We start from the raw sequence: 20179 nt of genomic DNA on the forward strand, positions 1-20179 counted from the left end.
GATACCTTCTAAAATTCAATCAGAACCTGTGCTTAAAGCAGCTGTTTTTTAATACATTGAAGAGGTTGGTGTCAATCAGCCTGCTACCTGGAACTCACATGTTTCATTCAAGTGGAAGCAAATGCAATCGTAAGCCCTTCACAGAGGCAGGTAAGCTGCCCATTGCCGCTTACGTCTCACCTTACAGGGAGCTGTGCTTGGCCGTTGAGGCAGCAGCTGCTTTGCTGCAAGATCACCTGGAACCCCACAGACGTCAGCAAATAAACCTTTTCAGTTATCAAAGCTGTCGAGAAAGTCCCACACCTCCCTCCAAGGCCCAGCAAGCTTCACCATCACAGCCTCTTCTGGGACTCCTGTCCTGTCAAGGCAATGGCTGTGCCTTGAATTCATCACCAAGACTGGAACTCGGACCCTTTGGACATATGTGTGGATGACAGGCAGAGAAGGCGCAAGCCACTCCAGTGCTCTTGCCTGGAAAATCCCATGGGCAGAAGAGCCTGGTAGGCTGCAGTCCATGGAGTCGCTAAGGGTGGGATACGACTGAGCGACTTCACTTTCACTTTCCACTTTCCTGCATTGGAGAAGGAAATGGCAACCCACTCCAGTGTTCTTGCCTGGAGAATCCCAGGGACGGGGGAGCCTGGTGGGCTGCCGTCTATGGGGTCTCACAGGGTCGGACACGACTGAAGCGACTTAGCAGCAGCAGCAGCAGCAGCAGCAGCAGCAGTGGATGACGGGGTCCTCGTGCATGAGCCAGGAGGAATGACACTGCATGCCGTTGTCCTGGCCTGAGGCACCTCTGTCCTCTAGAAGCTCTAGTGAGGGAAAACAGCTGGACCCGTCAGTTCTGGAGAGTCATTTTCACTTTCAAGAGGTCCTAGATTGAATATCTAGGAAACTGATCAGTAGAGAAATGCACAAGTCAATGACAATAACGATGAAAACGACAGCTCTTCTTTACCGAGCACTTCTGAAGCATTATAGGTGCACTGTAAGCTCATCCAGTTCTCAGGCCAACTCTTTGAGGTGGACACTGTTACTATTTCCACTGCACAGATGAGAAATGTGGTGTTCAGACAGATTAGGTAACTTGTCCAAAGACACAGAACTCAGATGTGTCTGCCTCCAAAGGCGGGATTCCTGAACCTGGACCAATGCACAAACAATACCAAGTCAGTGGAATTCAGAACTGTGTTCGCAAACTTTATTTTCTCAGCCTAGACAGCATATTAAAAAGCAGAGACATTACTTTGCTGACAAAGGTCCGTCTAGTCAAGGCTATGGTTTTTCCAGTAGTCGTATATGGATGTGAGAGTTGGATTGTAAACAAAGCTGAGTGCCGACGAATTGATGCTTTTGAACTGTGGTGTTGGAGAAGACTCTTGAGAGTCCTTTGGACTGCAAGGAGATCAAACCAGTCAATCCTAAAGGAAATCAGTCCTGAATATTTATTGGAAGGACTGATGCTGAAGCTGAAGGACTGAAGCTGAAACTCCAATACTTTGTCCACCTGATGCAAATAACTGACTCATTGGAAAAGACCCTGATGCGGGGAAAGATTGAAGGCAGGAGGAGAAGGGGATGACAGAGAATAAGATGGTTGGATGGCATCACCGACTTGATGGACATGAGTTTGAGCAAGCTCCGGGAGTTAGTGATGGACAGGGAAGCCTGGCATGCTGCAGTCCATGGGGTCGCAAAGATCAGGACACGACTGAGCGACTGAACTGAACTGAGCCCTTTGGAGCAAAAGGAAATCTTCTGCAGCCTCCTAACATCTACATCAGACCCAGGTGGGGCTGCTGTGGTGGAAGAGGGTTCAGAGCCAGAGACCTTCTTGCCCTCTTTTCTTTTCCCCAGAATCCTTGAGGACCTTCTGGCCCTACTGGCCACAACCCACAACTACCTGGTGAAGCTGGAGTATGGATGTTAGAGCATCTGTTCTTCCCTTGCATTGGGTAATACAAGTATCCACCTTCCAGAGTTACTGAGAAGAATAACTGAGCTAATGCATACGAGGGACCTAGTAAGCCCCCCTGGCTACTATTAGTGTTATCCTAACTGGTATGTCTTATAGGAAGATAGTTTCAGTCACTCAGCCGTGTCCGACTTTGTGACCCCATGGACTGCAGCCCACCAGGCTCCTCCATCGCTGGGATTCTCCAGGCAAGAATACTGGAGTGGTAGCCATTCCCTTCTCCAGGGGATCTTCCCAACCCAGGGATCAAACGTGGGTCTCCCTCATTGCAGGCAGATTCTTTACAGTCTGTGCCACCAGGGAAGCCTTTAAAAGAAGTTAAGAGTTAATTCAGAAGATGCTATAATGGGTCAAATGATGATCCCCACAAAAGATACACCTATAGCCTAATGCCTGGATCTTGTGAGGATTGCCTTATAGGGCAAAATGTGTGATTAAGTTAAAGATTTTGAGAAGAGCATGTCCTGATTATCCAGGTGGGACCTCAATGCAATCACACATTTCCTTCTAAGAAGCAGAGGGGCCTGTGAAAGAGGAGGCGGTAACATATCGCAAAGGCCTAGGTAGAAGGCGGCCACAAGCCAAACTTCACCTGCAGCCACAGGAAGCTGGAAGATGCAAGGGACAGATTCTCTCCTGGAACTGAAAGGAGTGTGGCCCTGCTATACCTTGATTTTGGAATATCTGGTCTCCAGAACTGTGAGAGAATGCACTTCTGGTTTTGGGGGTTTTTGTGGGGGATTTTTTTGCCTGTTTTTTTGGGGGGTGTGGTGCTGTGCTGGGTGTTCATTGTATCAAGCAAGCTCTCTCTAGATGCTACATGCAGAGAAACTTAATTGCTGTGCAGCATGTGGGGTCTTAACTCCCTGACCAGGGATCGAACCCATGCTCCCTGCATTGGAAGGCAGGCTCTTCATCACTGGACCACCAGGGACGTCCATCCATTTCTGTTTTAAGCCACCCATGTGTTTATTACAGCAACCACAGGAAGTTAACGTAGGGCTCATTGCCTCCACTGGGCCCCAGCGCATGCTCTATGGACAGGTGCAAAGGGCACATGCTGGAATCCTTGGACTAAGGCATTACATTTAGGCCTGCATTTATCTGTTGAGGCCAGTGATTGTGGAGGCAGGAGCCTTATTTGTGCTATCACCTACGAGCCTCGTCTCCATCCACATCTGGGCCCAGAGAGGGCTCTTAGGACAAGTAACCCTTCCGGATGCCGCTCTCACCACAGCACCTTCTCTCTGGTTTCACTCAATCGTCAGCCTTGAACATTGAACATGGAGCCGAGCCGGGTCACATCAGTGCTGCCATGAGGGGCCACATTCCTCAGCTGCAAAGACGTTCCTCCCCCAGTGGATCCTCGGCAACCAGGCCATGGAAACTTCTCCGCAAGAGCCATCTGGCATTGATTTTTCACCTCCACCTTTGAGAATTCACCAAAGTCACAAAAAGAAAGAAGCAAGAGCTCTTCTTTGCCCTCCGCACCCGCTGAGGGGCTGTCACGGGCTACATCTGCACTTACTGGTGTAATTTGGAGAGAGCTTGCCAAAAGGAATCCCTGGTCTAGTTAAAATAATATGTTGGTTCAGGAACAGAAGAAAAATAAGGCCTTACAGTTGGGTACAAAGAAAGTCAAATTTGGAATCTGAGGAAGCATATTCAAGACCCAGCCCGCCCACTTTCCAGCTGTGTGATGGGTCCATGATTAATCCCTGACCTTAGTTTCATATTTAAAGGGGAGAGGAAATAACTAATGACCCCCACTGGATGGCTGAGAGGATTGAGTCATACCGGTGACTAAACCAGAAAGCACTAGATGACCAGACACACACCCTGCAAGGCCATGAAAAGTGAAAGTGGAAGTCGCTCAGTCGTGTTGGACTCTTTGTGACACCATGGACTACAGCCTGCCAGGCTCCTCTGTTCATGGAATTCTCCAGGCAAGAGTACTGGAGTGGTTAGCCATTCTCTTCCCAACCCAGTGATTGAACCCAGGTTCCCCGCATTGTAGGTGGATTCTTTACCGTCTGAGTCAAAGTTTGATTCCCAGGATCTGGGCCAGACACTGTTCCACTAAAGGATCGCTGTTGAGTGCCAGCCTCTTTGCCCACATTTATTGATGCTCCGAGTCAAGAAAGACCCCCACCTGGGGTCCCATCACACACTGGCCCTTTTCCACTTGTTGTACATTGAATTTCAAAAGAGGCTGGCTGGTTTTCTCTTATCTGTAAAAGAGAGTGTTATGGTTTGTGTCTCTCTCTTTCTGAAGGAACTGAAATGCAGACATCAAAAGGGAAAGAAGAAAGCTCACGCCATCCCCAAGGGCTGAGTGCTGGCAGATGCCTAGCCTTGATCTGACCTCTCCTGACCTGTGTTGGGGAAGCCACGTCGGCAGAGCTACAGAGTGCTGGACCCTACTGACCCTGAGAAGGGGTGGTGGACGCAAGAAGGAGAGGGGAGGATTTATAGGAAAAGGCTAATGAAATGAATCACCAGTTTCCTATCTCGGCTCAAGCAGCTGAGCCCTGGGCTGGTCTCTGCTTGGTAGCCCCAAAGAATGAATGGTCCCTGAAAGGAGGAGTCTATTCTGCTCCAGGAGAAAAGCTAGGAAGGATGAGGACCACAGGTCTGTTATCCTTCACCCTCAGGGAAGACACGTATCCACCAGTGTGGATGAGAGACTCAAATGCATTGTAAACTAGTCAGTAATAGAATCCTTCTAGTTATTTATGCCATAGCTTGCTCTCCACCTGCTCGGCTGTTAGAAGCCCCTACACGGCAGAGATCTCATCCATCCAAATCCTTTCATACTGGACTCAGAACACCTCCCATCAACTGGTCCTTCCTGGATCATGAAAAGATCAGAAGGACTAGGGGTGGTCTCACAGTTTGCTGAACAGGAAAGCCATCAGGGAGTTTGTTTCAAATGCTGATCCCTAGGCTTAGGAATTTGCATTTTTAACGAGCTCTCCAGGTGTCTCTGATGTATTTACATTTGGTCTACAGGCTACTCTTTGAGAAATACGAATTCAGACCAGCTAGCTCTTCTCAGACTTTAATGTGCAAGTGAATCACCTTGGCATCTTATTAAAAGGCAGATTCTGAGGCCCGAGATTTCACATTTTTAACACTCTCACATGTTGCCGGTGCCACCTATCCCCACCCCCACTTAGAGTAGCAGGGCTCTAAGTACCTGCAAGCTCCCCCCAACCCCCTGCAATGGGAAGGTACCAGCTCCAGCATGGTCTTTAATCTAGATGGATGGTTCAAACATAAAAAGCCTGTGTTACCTAATACCTTAGGTAATAGTCATGTACGTTTCATTAGTAATTAATATAACTATTTATTTTGAGTTGCCAGTCAGGTAGGTAGTTTTTGTACTGCAAGCACTTTAAAGAATAAATATCTAGGTACATTTGAATGCTTTCTCACCAATACTTAACACACAACATTTTCTGTCCCTAAAACTTTAAAGCACATTTGCTCCAGCAGCCAGATTCTGATTAGTGTTAATGCATTGCTCAGGGAATTCAAGTCAGCTTGGCAACAAAGACCCCTCTGAATGAACGCCTTTCATAGTTGGCAGCTTTATATTTTTTTTTAAAGCAAGCATCTCTTCTAGGACTATTTCCTTCAAATCAAAACGAAGAGTTTAATTCATCAGTTAACACTCCATAGCAACTGGCAGGCTTTTGCTGCTTCCTCCAACCATTATTTCTCAAGATACAACCAGGCATGCCCCCATTAGCTGCAGAGAGAGGGGAAACTGGCAGGAACTTGATTTTCCTGCTGGGCGGGGATAGCCAGGTGTGTAGGGAGTGGAGGCCAGCAAGCGGAAGGACACAGCCACAGGAACCAGTGAGAGCACGGGGAGGTCCCGGAGGGCAGAGGGGTCCCAGAGGGCAGAGGGGGAACAATAGGTCCCCTGTATCCTGGCCAGCGCAGGTGGGGGCTCCACAGTGACTTGTACTCACAATTCCAAGCAGACAGTTGTCATGGGGGGAAGCTCATCACCACGAAAAGGGGCCTGCACCCAGCTAGAGTCTGGACTGCGATTCTGGTTGGACAGAGCCCTGGACTAGAAGAACAGGCCTTTTCTAAGCTGAAGGTGGCCATTTCTGTTCCCCCTTGAGCTCCAACCACCAGGAGCCCACTGGTCCTTGTCTTCACATGACAGCCCTGCCTCTCACCAGCCAAGACCCATCTGTCCTCTGCCCTCACCAGGGTCTGTGACCTGTGTCTCATTGCTTGTCCAACCCGGGCATCAGGCCAGGCTGACTGAGAGCAGCCGCCTGCCTAGCTCATGTCCAGTCCAGTGCCCAGCTCCAGACTTCTTCCCTGCTGGAGAAAACCATAGCTGTCTCTGACCAGGCCCTCAGAAAATTCCTCCTGTCTCTATTTCACGAGGCGTTCCTGCAGCTCAATGGGCGTATCATTCAGCTCTTGTCGAAGAGAGTAGAAGAGTGAGGGCTCCCCGGGGGCTCAGGAAGCTGCCTCTGCTGAAGACAACAGTCATGTATCGTATGCACGTGTGGGTGTGTGCATGTGTGTGTGTGTACGTGCACATGCAAAACCCACAGCTGTATCGTGGCTTACACATGTCCTCTCCTCTGACCTCGAGGTAGAGCAAATATTAATAGCCCCACTTTATAGATGAGGAAACTGAATCCTCGAGAATGCATGTAAGCAGGTTCCTTTATCGAACACGGTGATGGTGGCTAGAAGAATAAAATACAGTCTGGGACTCCTTGGAGCTCACAGTCGTCTGTGCTCAAGGCTACACGGGTTATAATCATAATAACTCATTCTTTCAGAAATATTTATCAAGTTCGCATCATGTGTCGGGCACTGAGTGTAGATGGAGAAGACAGACTTTCTAACTAGTGTTTGTTGAGCATTTGATCTGCGCGCAGCACTGCGCTGACAACTTTACAGGCTTTATCTTCATCCTCAGCACCACCCATGGCAGAGGAGCCCGTATCAGGAAGCTGAGGCCTGGACCGACTGAGTGACTGGCTCGAAGTCACCCATACAACTGGAGAGTTGTGAGCAAGGACCTGACCTTGGGCAGTCTGGCTTGTGGTCCACACTCCTCACCAAGGAGCTGTGCTGCCTCTCAGCCTTTCTGTTCTCACTTCAGGTCCCTTGTGGTTTCTGCTGCCCCGTGTTGCCCCCACAGAACCCTCCTCACTCCCAAGAGAAGATGTTCCCACTGCCTTTTCCCAGCCACTGCAGACAGAGGCAGGCAGTTCCGATTCTGGATCCCAAACCTGAAATGCCTGTTCTCCTTGTCCCAAGCGTGAGCCAGCCCCGCCCGCCCTCCACCTCTGCCTGTGCCTCTCCCTAGGCTGCCTGTCAGCCCCCTGCCCAGTGTCCCTGCTCTGCTTGCTTCACTGCCAGTGTTGTGTCTGTGTCTTCTTTGCAACCTCAGAGACAAATCCTGTCCTGCCCCTGCCCTCTGCCTCTCACCACCCCTCACGTTGTCCAACTTCACCCTCTGAGGCGTTGCACCCTGCCTGCCCCATTTACTGTGGAAAATGGCAGTGTAGTGGCTCCTCAGCTAAGGACCTCACCTTTTATTTTTCCATGAGCAGATCAAGGTCTCTGGGCATCAGCTCTGTAGTCTTCCACCCATCCTATCTTCTTACCCTTCTACATTTCCTCTGTCTTTTCTGAATTCCAAACCCAGCCTACCTGCTGGTGCTTAGACTCTCCCTCTCAACCTTCCATGCTTCTTGCTCATGTCCCTCTAAACCCACTGCCCTCTTGCATCTTTTCTTCTTGCCCACAAACATGCATAGGTCTCAGAGCTGGGTGATCCCATCCCATCACTCCTCTCTCTGTGTTCTGGCCGGTATCCCAGGCCTCCCTGAGCCTTTCCACCCTCAGTGAGTCATGTGCGTGGCTACTCCTCCTCTCTCCTGTGCCCTGGATCTAGCTCCTCTCTCTTCTGTAATGAACGGCTTCCTTGACAGTTACCAGGAGCTTCCAAACTGCCCAATCCGCTCTCCACTCCAGCCCTTGGCCTTTTGGACCTCTCGGGAGCACTTAGTACTGTTGGCCATGCCTCACGTTTTAACCCTTGCTTTCCCCATTTCTGTGCCTTCTTGACCATGCTGTGCCTTCTTGACCATGCTCTGTCTTAGGAGTCATTTGCGGGCAAGGAACAGGAAGAAGTTTTTGGAATAATCCAGGCGAATTTCCATTTTCTGCACTGTTGTTACAGTTCTCTCCCCTGACCCATCCTTCACTCGCACGGCCACCAGACAACACTCTGCAAATCGGCACTCTGATGTAATGGTACCCCTTGTTCAGAATTCTTCAGTGGCTCCCCATTTCCTGCCAGATGAAACCTAAACTCTTGGTTTACATGTCACATCTTCCACTGTCTTCACTGCCAGATACTCTCCAGCTTGCTTCTGCTCTTTTCCATGATTGTCCAATACACACCTCTGTGTTATTCAGTTAGTCTACTTTCTATTCCCTAACCATGTTTTTCTCTTCTCTGATCTGCTTCATAATTCACACTATTTCTTTTGTAAATGCCTGAATCGTATGGGGCTCCCCTGGTAGCTCACGGGTAAAGAATCTGCCTGTCAATGCGAGAGACACAGGAAATGCAGGTTCAATCCCGGGGTCAGAAAGATCCCCTGGGCATGGCAACTCACTCCAGCATTCTTGCCTGAGGAGTCCCATGGATAGGGGAGCCTGGTGGGCTATAGTCCATAGGGTCGCAAAGAGTTGGGCATGACTGAAGTGACTGAGCACACAAATCCTGTATCTTCTATTAAAATTCTATATATCCTTCCAGTTCTAGATCAAATGAACCTTCTTTATGAAGACTATCCCAGTGGAAGTGACCTGTCTTCCTCTGAAAGCTTGGGCTTGAGATGACTCCTTATTTGGCATATTAAGTTGGAGGCTGTCTGAGCAGAGAATTCCTCATGTGCCATGCAATATGCCCAGTCTGAAAATAGGATCCCAGAAGGGGAAATGAACTCATTGAGAATGATTGGTTTATCTTTTTTTTTTTTTAACTCTTCGAGAAGAGTGAAGCATCTGTGAGCAACTTGCCCCACCATTCTGCCCCTGAACTGACCCATCTTAATCAAACAAGAGACAAAGACCAATAGCTTTTGAGCTAAATCTTCTAGTTATAGCAGGAAGGAGAGAAAGTTTGAGCAGACATTTAAAGTATTTGTAACCCAGCAGTTAAACATGATCTGTCTTAGTCCACAAGTTAATCACACAGTGGGGCCAGGGCTCCCCTTGTGTCCCTCCATGCCCCATGCTGGGCTGGCACTGCCAACTCTCAATGCCCTCCCACCTCCCACCGCCAGCATGCTGCCTGGAACAGAGGCCTGAGGAGGAAGCCAAGAACTGGACCCGTTTCTAGAACCTAGTGAGTCAATTGTTCCACTTTCTGTTTACCTCTTTCTGGGGCTCCTGAAGGGGAGTGGGGGGACCTTGAGATGTATCTGGGACTCAGTGGTGCCAGGGAACTGCTGCCTTCCATCAGTAGGCCTGGCAAGTCTGTCTCCAGAAGTACAGGCCCAGATGAGTCACCGTCTCTATAGAGACACGTAGCTCATCCTTCCTGGCCCTTCCCTTCCTGTAGGGACATGGCTCCTGAGCTGCTGCTTTCATGAGCACTGATCCCAGCTGAGGGCTGTCAACTGCAGGCTCCAGATCCTGGCTCAGAATGGACGTGTGACACAGCCTGGGCTAATCAGGATGCTTCCCTGGGGTCTTTCACATCCGAGCTGAGGAAAATAAGCCTCTACTCTATGCTGAAGGTGTCAGTCTGAGCATATACACAGGTCAGGCCTTGCAAGGAAAGATGGTGTGAGGGGATGAAGCTGACAGCAAACAGGGGAGAGGGCAGGGTAGAAGAAGTCCTGACACCCTCCTGGTCAGAACCCTGGTTCTAAGCACCCCAAGGCCTCGCTGTGCCATTGCTCTTGGCAGGTTGGACACCTGAGCCAATCCTTTTTCAGTTAGTTCAGGTGGAGTGTTTGCTACTTGCAAAAGAATCCTGATTAACCTAGCCTCCATCTATCACTTGAATCCCTCCTTTGATAATTCATAGAATTCCTGCCTCCCCATCTTCCTCTTTTCTTGAGAAATAAACCCGCCTCGAGGGATGGAGTCATAATCTTCACCATCACCACCGTCGTCATCATCATCACAGCAGCAGCAGCAGCAGCAGCATCAACACCATGACCTGTCTCTTCCCAGCATCAACCTAGGTATGGAGGGCATGGAGCTGCAAACAGTAGTCTTTGCCTTCTGGATGCCTCCATGCTCATCAAAATATAAGAAATTCCAAGGGCACAGAGCACATGCTGAGCACAGATCTTTTTTAGAACAAGGCATAAATCAATCAGTCTGCGTGGAGCTTTCACAGAACAGAGACACTCATCACTGCAGATTATTCTGACCTTTCAGTGCCAAACATCCCTTTCTGGAAAAACCAACCACCCCTTAGGACAAAAGGTTTTTATCCTCATCTTAAAGTTTCCCTCTTATTCTTTGCCCTGTATTTGTGGGGTCTTCTCTACCCTGGTTAGCTCCTAGTTCAGGATCAAATTTGTTTGTTTATTTCTGGAATGCCCTTTCCAGACTCATTCAATTTACCCCCATATAAAATCCCCAGCTCCAGATTTCTCATCATGGCTCAAAACCTCCCGTTAACAAAGTCTTCATTCCTTTAAACTGATACCTGGCCTCTGGATATGTCCTCTTCTGGGATACAATCTGTGAATCTCCTGTTGGAATGCCTTCCCAGATGTCTTCTGGTCCTATTTAACTTCAATGGGTTTCAAAGAATTAAGCTTGTAAAAAGGAAAAAAGTGCACTATACCCAATTCCAAAGAAATGATCCATGTTCAGGGTTGTGCTTTCCAAATGGGAAACAGATGTAGCTAGAAACGAAAGAAGAATTCAGAGGAGGAAAAAAATAGGGGTTTCTGGACTCCTTGTATTTCTCTTTACGCCTCCACCCTCAGGCTCTGCAGAGACCCTCAGATATTCTAAGTATCAACTCAACAGATCCAGGCCTCCCTTAGAAAGACCTGCCTACTGTGAATTCAAATGGCTATCTTAGAGAATTCTACTGATTAATAAGTAATGTTTATTCCTACTTTGCAAGGGAAATTCCTCTTCCCCTTAGGTCTGAAATGATTGGGCATTGTTATCTACTTTCTTGTCCGAAAATGTAGTTAAAAACAAGTTATCCTTTCTCACAATGCTGTGGGTGGGGAATTAGGGCAAGTTCAGCTGGGGCGGGGGCGGTTGGGCAGGCGTGAGGGGCGGCTCTTCTGCTCCATGTGACATCAGCTGGTATCACCTGCTCAGCTGCAGTCAACTGTCGGTGGCGCCAGGCTGGGCTGGAAGGCCCACAGAGTCTTTGCTCGTTTAGCTGGTGCCTCATGCTCTTCCACGTGGCCTCTTGCTGGGGCTAGATTGCCCTTCCCCAGAGCATGGAGGTCTCGAGGAAGTCAGACGTCTCAACTGGTGACTGGCTTCTCCCAGAGACAAAGTGGAAGCTGGTGGGCCTCTTTAAACCTAGACCCAGAACTTGCCCACATTCTGCCAATTGAGTCAGATCACAAAGCCTGAGTCAGGGGAGGCAAAACAGATTCCACCTCCTGATGGGTGGATTAACATGTGCATACAAAGAAGAAAGAAAATGATGACAGCCATCTCTGGAGATCAGCTGCCACATCTCTTTAACCACTTCACTCACTCAGAGGTCACATGCTTATTTCTCAACCTTAGATAAACCCCATGTATAGAATACTCTTCTGTCTCTTTTCCCCTACAGATTGTTTTGCCTCACAATCTCCATTCTAAAACCTAGTATCTTCCTTCCATTCAGCTTACTCTCTCCCTGAATACTTGTTTCAGAAAACTATATTCCCAAGCACACAGCTCAAATTAATTTTTATTAAAGCTTATTTTAATTTTATGTTCTGTTATGATAATGATCACTAGAACTTGTAATATACTCATATTATAAGTTGACAGCCCTTTAAAATCTCTTCTGCAAAGTGCCAGATGGCAAATATTCTTTACTTTGGGGCCATATAGTCTGTTACAACTACTCAGCTCTGTCATATAGGAAAATCAGCCATGGAAAACTTGTACATGAATGAGCAGGCTTCTGATCCAGTAAAACTTTATTTACAAATATAGGCAGCCGGCCAGACTCGGCACAAAGGCTTGGTTTTGTTGACACCTGCTTTAGAATAAGGGATCCATTTGTCTTTCAGTATATTTCGTCCAATGATTAGCTGTTTGACTTTCAGAAAGTCTAAAATTCACTTTCTTCCTCTATGAAATAAGGATATTGAAGTAACCTTCAAGAAGCAACAGTTAAAACCAGATATGGAACAACTGACTGTATCAAAATTGGGAAAGGAGTATGACAAGGCTATACATTGTCACTCTGCTTATTTAACTTCTATGCAGAGTACATCATGCAAAATGCTGGGCTGGATGAATCCCAAGCTGGAATCAAGATTGCCAGGAGAAATATCAACAACCTCAGATATGCAGATGATACCCTTCTAATGGCAGAAAGTTAAGAGGAACTAAAGAGCCTCTTGATGAGGGTGAAAGAGGAGAATGAAAAATCTGGCTTAAAGCTCAACATTCAAAACTAAGATCATGGCATCCAGACCCATCAGTTTATAGCAAATTGAAGGGGAAACCATGGACGCAGTGACAGATTTTCTTTTCTTGGGCTTCAAAATCACTGCAGATGGTGACTGCAGCCATGAAATTAAAGGACATTTGCTCCTCAGAAGGAAAGCTATGACAAACCTAGACAGAGTATTAAAAATCAGAGACATCATTTTGCTGACAAAACTATGGTTTTTCCAGTGGTCGTGTACAGATGTGGGAGTTGGACCACAAAGAAGGCTGAGCACCAAAGAATTGATGCTTTCAAATTGTGGTGTTGGAGAAGACTCTTGGGAGTCCTTTGGACTGCAAGGAGACCGAACCAGTCAATCCTAAAGGAAATCAATCCTGAAAATTCACTGGAAGGGCTGAAGCTGAAGCTCCAATACTTTGGCCACCTGATGCGAAGAGCTGACTCACTGGAAAAGACCCTGATGCTGGAAAAGATAGAAGGCAAGAGGAGAAGGAGATGGCAGAGATTGAGATGATTAGATAGCATCATCTATCTATAGATAGAGGAGCCTGGTGTGCTGCAGTCCACAGGGTACCAAAGAGTCAGACACGATTTAGTGACTGAACAACACTGAAGTAATCAACATTACTCTGAAATGTTGTTCTGAAAACACCACACATCTTTAAATAACCTTTGAAGGAAATTCCCAGAAAGGCCACAAGATGAGTTGTTTCCCTGTGACAATGTCTCAGAGCCCTGCTGATATTTCCACAACTTTGCATCTTTCCAGGGGTCTCTGTCTCCGTATGTCTGCGTACCCTCCCTTCTGTGGGTCTCTCTTTAAGAGCGAGTCTCTTTAGCTGTGTTTACAGTGTTTTTCTCTCTGTTCTCAGGGTTTTACTGCCCTTCAATTTCAATTTTGTATATTCTTGTGTATCTCTCTTGCATTCAGATTTTTCTCTACATCTATCTCATTTCTCTGCATCTCTTCCTGATTATGATGTTGGATAGCTCTATATTTTTTCATTATTTCCTTTTTAATGAAAAAAGTTCCCCTATTCTTAATTTTCAAAATAGTACATTTTTCAAATTTTAGAAAATTTTCTATTTACATACAATGAAATACGTGAAAACTATTTAGCATATCCAGTGTATAGCAGGTATCCAGTGTATAGCAGGTACCCAATAAGCATTACATCCTTTTATCTGGCTTCCCCTTTATGTAGCTGCCTAAGTTTATTTTTTTTTTTTTCATATGGGTCAACAATTTTCAACAGGAAAAAAGGTTGGTCCTCTGTCTTTATCTAGAAGACCTTGCTACTCTCTCAACCTTACCCAGGACACCCGCTCTTGACCTACTCCATGTCATTACCATGCTTGTACATATTTTGGGAACTAATGAAGGTAGAAGGTTGAAGTCCAGGCAATAGACTGGAGGCTCAGTTGGCTTTGCTCAGCCACCCAGTGTTGATCTGGTACTCCCACAGGCTCCTTCTCTTTCATTCGCACTATTAGTATTTTCTGAGCACTCGTTATGCCCTAGGTGATGGGGAGACCGAAGTGAACACAACTCACAGTTTCTTCCCTCCTAAAGCTCATGGTTCACAGGGAGAACTGGATGATAAGTAAGTAATCAAACCAGAGTAGGGCAGAGGATGCAGCGACTGGAATATAGATGAGGGGAGGGTCTCTTGGAGACGCCTTTCAAGGTGTGACCTAAAAAATGAGAAGCCAGCCCAGGAGGGAGAAGGAGGGAGAATGTTCTGGTCAGAGGGCTGAGACCGTGTCTGCTGGGCCGTTAGGAACTGAAAGGAAGCTGCTGTGTCTGGAGGAGGTCAGCGAGGCACGTGGCAGACCGAGTCGGCTCCCAGGCCAGGCATGATAAAGGGTCTGGGTTTCATTCCAACATAGTGGGAAACCAGCATAGAGTTTTAGGCTGGAGAATGGCTCATCTGATTTATGTGTTAAAACGATGACTCTGGCTAGGGTGTGGGGGAATTCGATTGGTGGGGGAAGTGGGGAAGCAGAGAAAGGAGGCTCTCCAGAGATGGTGGCCATGGAGGCAGAAAGAAGAGAAAGGATTTGAAATATTTTAAGAGGCAGAAATGACGGGATTGACTGATGAATCCGATGTGGAGACAAGAGGGTGGGAGAACCAAGACTGACACCAGCCTTCTGGCTTTGGTACTTGGAGGCCCACTGCAGGGAGGAGGGGGAAGGAGCGATCAATAGTTCCATTTTGGACGAGTTCCGTCGGAGATGACTGTGATGCGTGCAGGGGAAGATGTCAGGTAGGCAGTCGGATATGTGAGTCTGAGCTTGGACTAGGGGTTTGGGTTGGAGATATAAATTTGGGAGTTGTCAGTCATGGGAATGGATATTAAGCCCTGGGAAAAGGGGACAGAGAGAAGAGAAAGGAGCCCTGGACCAGACCTGGGAACTCCAACATTAAGAGGCCGAAAAAGGAGGAAACACCTATAAAGAGGAAAAAGGGAGAAACCAGAGAGAAAGAAGGAAAGCCGGAGGAGGATGGCATCCTTGGAGCCAAGAGAGCAGAGTATTTTTAAAAGGCAAGTGGCCGAGAGCGCAGGCCACTGTGCCAGGTACTGTTGAGAGTCCCCAGGAGAAGGGAGTGAAAATGCATCCTGTCTGTGGCCTCGTGAAAGCCGCAAATGGCCATAACAAGTTGAGATATAAATTTGACTGGAGTTAGATGAGTTGTATAAACATGACTGGAGTTGAGGTGGAAGGTGGATGGCGAGTGTGCTAAGTTGCTTCAATTGTGTCCAGCTCTGTGTGACCCTATGGACTGTAGCCCACCAAGGGTCCTCTGTCGATGGGATTTTCTAGGCAAGAATACTGGAGTTGGTTGCCATGCCCTCCTCCAGGGGATCTTCCCTACACAGGGATCGAAGCCCTGTCTCAGACATCTCCTGCACTGGCAGGTGGATTCTTTGCCACCAGCACCACCTGGGCAGCCCAGAATGTGGATTGGGGTGAGGCAAATGGGTGGCAAGAAAGTGGAGACCACTTGTGAAGACAACTATTTGAGTTGAGTGACAAAGGGGAATAAAGAAATGTGAGAGATCACGGGTGGGATGTTTGGGGAGGAGAAACATTATTGTGTGTTTGGAAACTCAAAGTGATCACTCTGGAGGGTGAGAGATGGTGCCTTGGCTTTGTTTTTTAATAACGATGAGAACTTACAATTATGTAACTCTTCACAGTTTACCAAGTGTTATCACACACACTGGCTTATCTTCACAGACTTGTAGATGAGGAAGCTGAAGCTTAGGGGAACAGAGTGACAAGCACAAGGTCTGAGCCAGGAAGTGGCAGGCCCAGGACCCCACGCCCAGGCTGCTTTTCTTGGCCTGACCCCCAGGCCCCTCCCTGTCCACGGCAGCGGACTGGCACGAAACTTGGCCAGCACACACGCAAGAATGGGTCGTGCCCCACTGATGTCTCGCAAGCAGATTTTTAAATTTCCACCAAGCCAATCACTTGTACCTGCTGGCCTAGCCTTTGATATTATAAAGTCACAGCTGCTTTTCAAGAACAGGGGACCCTGTCCCACTTCCTAAGCCTGTTCAATTGAGCTTCAAAGCCTCCTGAATTTCTAGAAGTGCCCAACAAGCTCAGGCAGGTGTTAGAGGAAACGTGAAACCCCATGTACCTCACATCCATCTCCCCACCCCTGTTGTGGGAACTGACACCCCAGAGGGACCGTGACTAACCTCTCACACCCCAGTCTCCAGATCTGTAAAATCCTAGGACTGTCATGAGGATGATATGAGGTAGGGGTTATAGAGTATTTGGAAGGATGCTCGGCACACGGTGACTACTCTAAGAGTGCCAGTCATGATGCTTTTCCTGTATTCGCTCACTCATTCACTCAGACACTTGCTGGGCACCTTCTCTCTGCCAAGCATGGCTCTAGGCGCAGCAAATGCAGAGATACACACACATTCTTCCTGGGCTCAAGAAGCATATGTTTTAATGAGGGGAGGCAATGTTGGAACACCAACAATTCTGCCTCGAGGGAATAAGTGAGGTGCAAAATGCTGTGGGTGTCCAAACAAGAGAAGATCATATCTAGGCCAGGCAGCTGGGGCAGGCTTCCTGGGAGGAGGGGAGGGCAGGGAGAACAACCCCCACCTGAAAGGCCGGGTGGTGAGGAACCAACTGGAGCATGAGCTCCATGGAGCAGAGCTGGAGGGGATGCGGCTGGCTGTCCTGGGGGTAGATTTTGAGAGGCTCTGGTGTCGGGGCAGCAGAGCCAGCCAAGGGAAGCCCTGGTGGAAGGAAGGAGTGGCAACTCCGTGCCCACCCGCAGCCTTCTCCCTGGGTTGCTGGGACGCCCTGTGTAGGAGCCATTGGTTTGGCTTTGTGTCTGTAGCCCCTAGGTGTAGTGGTGGACACAGAGGCCAAAGTGTCAGGTTTCATCCCAGGCTGCCGTGTAGGTTTGGGGAAGACGCTATGGCACCCTGAGCCAGCCTGGCACCTCCACCCCTCTACCCCTTAGAGAGTACTGGGACTAGCACCTCAAAGTGGTTCAAAGGAGAGATGATCCAGGGTCATCTGCTACCCCAGGGTCACCACCATGGGCGCTTGTGTGACCACCCACCACCCCACATTCAGGGTGAAAGGACTGGCCTCCAATAGGTGTGGAAGCCATGACCTCTCCCTCACTGGGAAGTGGCTCCTGGGGGTGGTAGAGACCTTCCAGGAGACCCAAGGGACAGGGGGTGCGAAGGAGGGGTGTCAGGGCTGGACTTTCTTTGGTAGCTCCTCAACCATAGCCTAGAGGGTGGGGCCCAGCCCACTCTGTCCCCTGAGGTGAGTTAGACTCAAGGCACTATTTTAAGAGCAACAGACCAAGAAGGGCTCTCACACAGGTTTTAGTCCAGTGCCTTTTAAATGCTGGCTCTGGAATCCCTTGTTTAAACTGCATTTTATGGAATGTGATGCATAAAATAAAATGCATGCATGTGTGTTTAGTGACTCAGTCGTGTTCAACTGTTTGTGACCCCATGGACTGGGATGTTTTCCGAGCAAAAATACTGAAGTGGGTTGCCATTTCCTCCTCCAGGGGATCCTCCCGACCCAGGGATTGAACTCGTGTCTCCTGCATCTCCTGCTGCATGGCAGGCAGATTCTTTACCGCTGAGCTATCGGGGAAGCCCCCAAAGTAAAATGCATCCGCATAGAAATGGCTCTGGATGAAACCTAGCAAAGAGGGCCCGAGGCCCACCCCCACGTGTGTCCACACATTTTGTGACCCTGTGATTTAGTCCAACTCTCGTTTTGCAGAAGAGAAACTCTCAACCTAGAGAGGTGAACTGACCAGCCTAAGGTCCCTAAACTACCTCTGAAAGAGTCAGGACCTGCAGAGAAGCAAATGAAATCAAGGATGAGAAAGTGTTTTATAAACTGTAAAGTGTAGGGTTATTATCTCCACTTTATGGCAAGTTCTTGGGCATTTTCCCGTGTCGCTACTTTGGGAGAGGTCACCAGAAAAAAAAAAAAAAAAAGGACAGAGAGTGTTGGCATCACAGGCAGTGTGGAAAAAGCACAGGATTGGACCTGAAGACAGTTATTTTAGAAGCCTTATGCTGCTACGTACAAGCTATGCAGCCTTGGACAGCTTACTTTGCCTCTCTGACCCTCCATTTCCTTTTCTAGTAAAACGCCTTCTTTACTATCTTTCTGGATTACCGGGGTTCAGGTGAAGCCATGCCTGGGAAAGTGCTTGTAGCCAGGCCTAGACAGAACTATACTGTCTCTTGAGGAGCAATAATGGTAGTAAATGGAAGACTTGAAGGCTTTGAGGACCAGCATTTAGTGCCTGGAAGGCACCTGCTGCCCCTGAGGGCTTGAGCCAGCTGCTGGCAGGGCGGGAACTCAAGTGTTCCGTCTCTGCTGCCTAGACACGTCCCATAGGTCATACAACACCCCGACATGCAGCCCTCAGACACTCTTTGTCAAGGCGTCGAAGGCACGACCTTCCATCACCGGGTGCTGACTCAGCCCCCAGTGAGCTCAGCTCCCCTTTCGCACGCTGTGGATGCCAGAAGGCGCCTGGCCAGTCACTCAGCACCCCTAAACTTCACTGGCTATGTGTCTTGGTGACGAAGGAGAGGGCCAAATTGGATGTGTTTCAGGAAAGCAAGAAGTGATTTCTCTCAAAGACCTTGGAGAGTTCTTTCCTCCCTCCCCGCAGTGAGCTCCGCAGGGGACGTCCAGCAGCTGGCAGCCAAACTCTGCTCAGGATGCACACGCTTGGGCTAAAACAAAGGCAGGAGCCCAGGGAATAATGGATGGGGGTTGGCGAGCCTGGCAGGTGTTCCAGGAGGAGGGAGGAGTCCTGAGACATTCCTGGTGGTGCTGCATGGGGGTGACCTTGGGCACACCACTTTCTCCAGGTGGAAAGGCGACGGGAAGAAATCAGCCATGGGACACCTAAGCCCTTCTGACTCAGCTATTGGGCTCTGAGGATCCACTCAGTCAATAAAGATTTACTGAGCACCTACTGTATACCAGGCACAGTCCTAGGCCTTGGGAATGAAGGAGACAAAAAGTTCTGCCTTCATGGAGCTGATATTCTAGGAGGAACAGAGAAAAGATAAAGAGGAAAATAGAAAATGATCAGCTAGTGGTAAAAGCCATGGGGAGGAGAAGGGGGGTGAGAGGTAAGGGATCCTGGGTGATGGTGATTGCAAGTTTCAGAAATGTGGGAAGGAAGGCCTCATCAAGAAGGGACAACTAGTGAAAGTCTGAAGGATGTGAAGGAGGGAGACAGCCATGTGGATCTCAAGGAAAAGTGTCCTGGGCAGAGGGAACAGCAAGTGCGAAGTCCTTGAGGCAGGAGCGTACAGCAGGGAGGCCAGTGTGGCTACAGGAGAGGCAGACAAGAGAGAGATGAGAACTGAGGAGCAATTTAATCTTTTGCTTTGTTCCTCAGGAAAAAAAAGATCCACCTGATGACTTTAGATGCATTCATAATGCTACTATTTAAGAGATTCATTCCAAACCTCAAGGACAAAGCCTTCTGCATTTCTAGGGCTCATTTACCACAGGGCCCTTGGGACAGCAGAGAGAGCCTGGGTTCAAGTCCCAGTACCTGACACTAGCTATGTTACCTTGGGAAGGGCCTTCAACCTCTCTGAGCCTCAGTTACACTGCTAAAGTTCATCAGTTGCCTCATCTGCAAAATAGGTTAATAATGCAGCCACCCATGCAGCCACCCATGCAGCCACCCATGCTACCTCTGGAGAAGGCAATGGCAATCACTCCAGTACTCTTGCCTGGAAAATCCCATGGATGGAGGAGCCTGATAGGCTGCAGTCCATGGCGTTGCTGAGAGTCAGACTTGACTGAGCGACTTCACTTTCACTTTTCACTTTCATGCATTGGAGAAGGAAATGGCAACCCACTCCAGCGTTCTTGCCTGGAGAATCCCAGGGACAGGGGAGCCTGGTGGGCTGCCGTCTATCGGGTCGCACAGGGTCGGACACAACTGAAGCGACTTAGCAGCAGCAGCAGCATGCCTACCT

The 20179-nt window shown here is 48.6% G+C and overlaps 1 protein-coding gene across 1 annotated transcript in view; it reads left to right on the forward strand.

The window, feature by feature from the left end:
* CRTAC1 (cartilage acidic protein 1) overlaps positions 1–20179 on the forward strand; it is a 152029-nt gene that overhangs the window by 74237 nt on the left and 57613 nt on the right. The gene's annotated exons all lie outside the window — the stretch shown is intronic.

This window comes from Bos mutus, chromosome 26 (assembly GCF_027580195.1).
Source record: "Bos mutus isolate GX-2022 chromosome 26, NWIPB_WYAK_1.1, whole genome shotgun sequence".
Taxonomy (NCBI): Eukaryota; Metazoa; Chordata; class Mammalia; order Artiodactyla; family Bovidae; genus Bos; species Bos mutus.